Genomic DNA, 5,475 nt, shown 5'->3' on the forward strand with positions numbered 1-5,475 from the left:
CTCCAACACCACAGTTCAAACGCATCAATTTTTCGGCGCTCAGCCTTCTTCACAGTCCAACTCTCACATCCATACATGACCACAGGAAAAACCATAGCCTTGACTAGGCGGACCTTAGGCGGCAAAGTAATGTCTCTGCTTTTGAATATACTATCTAGGTTGGTCATAAGTTTTTTGCCAAGGAGTAAGCGTCTTTTAATTTCATGACTGCAGTCACCATCTGCAGTGATTTTGGAGCCATCCAAAAATAAAGTCTGACACTGTTTCTAGTGTTTCCCCATCTATTTGCCATGAAGTGATGGGACCAGATGCCATGATCTTCGTTTCCTAAATGTTGAGCTTTAAGCCAACTTTTTCACTCTCCTCTTTCTCTTTCATCAAGAGGCTTGTTAGCTCCTCTTCACTTTCTGTCATAAGGGTGGTATCATCTGCATATCTGAGGTTATTGAGATTTCTCCCAGCAATCTTGATGCCAGCTTGTGCTTTTCCAGTCCAGCGTTTCTCATGATGTACTCTGCATATAAGTGAAATAAGCAGGGTGACAATATACAGCCTTGACGTACTCCTTTTCCTATTTGGAACCAGTCTGTTGTTCCATGTCCAGTTCTAATTGTTGCTTCCTGAGCTGCATACAGATTTCTCAAGAGGCAGGTCAGGTGGTCTGGCATTCCCATCTCTTTCAGAATTTCCCACAGTTTATTGTGATCCACACAGTCAAAGGCTTTGGTATAGTCAATAAAGCAGAAATAGATGTTTTTCTGGAACTCTCTTGCTTTTTCCATGATCCAGCAGATGTTGGCAATTTGATCTCTGGTTCCTCTGCCTTTTCTAAAACCAGCTTGAACATCAGGGAGTTCACAGTTCACATATTGCTGAAGCCTGGCTTGGAGAATTTTGAGCATTACTTTACTAGCATGTGAGATGAGTGCAATTGTGCGGTAGTCTGAGCATTCGTTTGCATTGCCTTTCTTTGGAATTGGAATGAAAATTGACCTTTTCCAGTCCTGTGGCCACTGCTGAGTTTTCCAAACTTGCTGGCATATTGAGTGCAGCACTTTCACAGAATCATCTTTCAGGATTTAAAACAGCTCAATTGGAATTCCATCACCTCCACTAGCTTTGTGCATAGTGATGCTTTCTAAGGCCACTTGACTTCACATTCCGAGATGTCTGGCTCTAGATTAGTGATCACATCATCATGATTATCTGGGTTGTGAAGATCTTTTTTGTACAGTTCTTCCATGTATCCTTGCCACCTTGTCTAAAAGATAAAGAATATGGAGACCTGGCAGCAGTCATTGACTCAACAGTGAAACCTTTCACCAAAATAATTCTTAGCTCTAAAAGGCTCTATATCTTTAAGATGTTTTAAGCTTCATGCCTCTCCCGGTTGGGGGGCTGTAAACAATTCACATGTGTAATTGTAAAAATCCAGACAGACCAGTCAGGTAAGTTAGAAAGCTATCAGAGGGGTTTAAGCCAAGACTCTCTTTTTATATGCAGGAGACTGTTAACTGGAGCTCTAAGTTAATTCCTTTATAGAGGAAGGTGGTGGGGGATAGCCCCCTGTAAATGTCAGAAGCGTAAGCAAAAAGCATAATGCAGTATGGCAGGCAGACTCTGGTTTGGGGTTAGATGTTTGAGAAAATTCAGCAAGGCTCCCTTAAGGCCTGACTCGCCTTTGCCTGTCAGACCCCTTAACCTCATGACGTTTGCCATGGGCGGGACTCCTCATGCTGGCTCCTGGCAGGAGTGGGTAGGCATTCCCTTCTCCAAGGGATCTTCCCAGCTCAGGGATCAAAGCCAGGTCTCTCACACTGCAGGTAGACCCTTTACTAGCTGAGCCACCAGGGAAGCAAGTTCAGTTGTGTCATTTTCTAAACATTAGATTCCACTTACGAGTGACATCATATGATATTTGTCTTTCTCTGTCTTACTTTACTTAGTATGACATTCCCTAGGTCCATCTATGTTGCTGCACATGTCATTGATTAATTCTTTTCATGGCTGAATAATATTCCATTGTACATATGCACGGCATTTGCTGTATTCATCCCTTTGTTGATGGACATTTCGGTTACTTCCATATCTTCGCTAATGTAAATAGTGCTGCAATGAAGATTGGAGGGCATGTATATTTATGAATCATGGTTTTCTCTGGATATGTGCCAGGAGTGGGATTGGTAAATCATATGGTAACTCTATTTTTAGTTTTTCAGGGAACTTCCATAATGTTCTCCATAGTGACTGTGTCAATTTGCATTCCCACCGAGAGTGCAAGAGTGTTCCCTTTTTTCAACACTCCATCATTTATTGTTTGCAGATTTGGGGATGATGACCATTCTGGCTGGTGTGAGGTGATACCTCATTGTACTTTTCATTTGCATTTCTCTGATAATTAGTGATGTTGAGCATCTTTCCATATGCTTTTTGGTCATCTGTATGTCTTCTTTGAAGGAATGTTTTTTTAAACACTCTGCCTCCTTTTTTATGGGATTATTTGACACAGAGGTGCATGAGCTATTTACATAATTTGGAGATTATTCTACTTTTGTTGGCTTTATTTGCAAATATTTCATCTTATTCTGTGAGTTGTCTTTTTGTTTATGTTTTTTTTTTTTTTTTTTTTTTTGCTGTGGGGAAGCTTTTGGCGTTAATTAAAGGTCACCTGATTATTTTGTTTTTATTTTCATTACTCCAGGAGGTGGATTAAAAGACATTTTACTGAAAAAAAAAATACTGCTGCAACTTATGTCAAACAGTGTTCTGCCTAGGTTTTCCTAGGGGTCCCCACAGAGCCCAGCCCCTTCCATCATCCCTCAGAGATCATGCACAGGGCAGCCATAGCTTCCGGAAGTGTCTCTGCAAATCTTCCGTGCTGGTGGCGAAGAGCTCGCACTGATGTTCAGTGCATTCGTGTGGCTAAGAGTGGATTCCCAGGACTGATCTGCAGGCAAGGTGAGGACATGAATATGAACTCAAGGGGCCATTTCCCTGTCCTGTAACAACGATAACGCCAAAAGTCTCATCTCTGTGATCGGCAGGGGACGGTTCCTACAACTCTCTTAGGCCGATTTCTTCAGTATATCTTGATCTAAGACAGTCTGTAAGATAAGCGATTACTTGATTCTGTAAATGAAGGAAACCTAGGCCCTAACCCCAGTCACCGGGAGAGCGCCGAGTGCTAACAAGGCATGGGGTGGTGAAGATGGCAAGACAAAGAGGCACGCATGCACTCAATTCCCGGACTACTCCCCTGCCGAACTCTAAGAGGTGAACTTTGTTTGGAGGCTTGTGGACACAGTTCCGTAAAGGGAGGAGTGTCAGGCTCTGATAGATACGAAGATGGGGACTCTGATGAGGGCTGTAGAACACCCCACCGGGCTTCTTCCCCCCCAACCCCGCCCCATCCCCACCCCTTCTGTCAGCTATCGGAGATCCTGGGTATCTCAGCTTTGGGAGGTGAGGAAGAGAGGGCCCAAGCCAGCGGCTGTCCCACTGTTCTCCAGCAATTCTTCCCACACCTAATGAAGCTGAGCCAAATTCTGTACTGTGTGGCTGAAGATAGCATTCAGTGTTCTCTAAGTGGTATAGAACTGGGCATCCCAGAGGGTGCACAGTGTATAATTCCTTGGGGTTTGTGTTCTGTATGAGCCATTTAGAGATAAATCTGTGTTTTTATGTTCGTGCTACTTTTCAAAGGTTGCCCCTCAATGAAAGCTTATAATCTCAGTGTACGAATGACATTACTCACAGTTACTATTGTTTATCAGTCTTAAGGATAAGAGTGTTTCTGTTGTGTAAAACAAATGGGAAAGCTTCCATCTTATTTAGTAAGCTGGTGTAAGATAACATGGCATTATAATATGCTATTTCCTTGAAAATATGAAAAAATTAAGCAGTGAAATATGTGGGATCAAGAAATAGAGGGAAAGTAAGATGGATGGCACTTGGTTTCCTCCTCTTTTGTAGTCTGTGTTTTACAAAATTATAAGTGACTGTGTATGCGTTGTTAATTCAAAAATATAAAATTAAATTCTAAGAAATTCATCCTCATGCTCACAGGCTCATTTATTCCCTAAGCTTTAATTGAGCCTAGGCTCATAGAAAACTCCGTGCTAGTGCTTGGAGAGCTGAGAAAAGGATCTGGCCACTGACCATAAAGTTACAGAGTCGAGAGGCAGCTGTCATGTAAAGGAAATGGTGACATGACAGCAGTCAAATGTGAATTCCCTGATGCAAGGTAGCGGTGGGCCTTGGGAAAATGGAAGTCCTTCAGTGGGAAGGAATTATAAGTTGCGTGCATGGAGGGTTGGATGAGGCTGTGGTAGTCGTGACCAGGGACCAGGTTCTCACGTGGTGGGCCGCATAGTTTAAAGACGAAGCCTGGGATGGGGAACTGCCCTTAACAGTTACAGGCACGCTTCGCTCTGTTGCACTTTGCTTTATTGTATTTCACAGGTACTGATTGTGTTTTCTTTGTTCTTTTTCTTGACCAAATTGAAAGTTTGTGTTAGTCAGCCTTGCTTCCAGCAAGTCTTTCAGCTCCATCTTTCCAACACCGTTTGCTCATTTTATGTCTGTGTGTCACATTTTGATACCTCTTGCAATGTTCACACCCTTGGCAGCAAAAATGATGGACTCAGTGAAGGCTCAGATAATGGTTAGCATCTTTTTTCTTTTAGCAAAGAGGTGTTTTTATTTAAGATATATATTGTTCTGAGGCATAATGATATTACCCACTTAATAGCCTATAGTATAATATAAACATAAATTTTATGAAAGCACTGGAAAACCAAAAAATTCGTATGACTCAACTGTGATATGGACTTTCCTTTGGGGGTTCAGATCCAAACCTGCAGTATTTTCTGAGTCTGCCTGTGCTTTGGGATTGTGAGTAAATCAGAGAGAAATCATGTGAAGCTGGCTTGGAACGTGTCCTGTGCCCATGTTCCAGTACAGGTAAACACTGTCCAGATTAGATGTTTTATTTGTGTTGTCTTCTGTCTATGCAGTTTCACAGAAATCAGGGTGCCACTCCCCTGAGGTGGGATGATGCCTTGAAGCCACTGGACGGGCACACTCTACCATTGGTGGGGGAGCCAGGGCCCACGCCACTAAAAAAAAAATAATAATAATAATTCAAATCAAGTTATATTGACTGTAACTTGGCAAACAATAGGAAAGGAATAGACACTTGTGGGTGGTAAAATGAATGAAAGTGGGAGTGGTTTATAAAAAAAGGCAAGTGAGAGATAGGTAAGTTTGGGGCCTTTGAAACATCTTGGAGCTTTGTGTTACATCCACTGAGGATGTCTACCTCATGGTGACCTTCAGTGGCATACTCTTAACTGGGATATACTAGTTTTCCTTGCTAACCAGGAATTTTCTGATAGAGGGTTCTTTGCCCTAGACCCCTGCTTATTCTTTGACATCCTGTGGGTTCTCGAGGACTTGTCACTCCCACTTAGGAGG

The sequence above is a fragment of the Ovis canadensis genome, chromosome X (assembly GCF_042477335.2).
Source record: "Ovis canadensis isolate MfBH-ARS-UI-01 breed Bighorn chromosome X, ARS-UI_OviCan_v2, whole genome shotgun sequence".
NCBI lineage: Eukaryota > Metazoa > Chordata > Mammalia > Artiodactyla > Bovidae > Ovis > Ovis canadensis.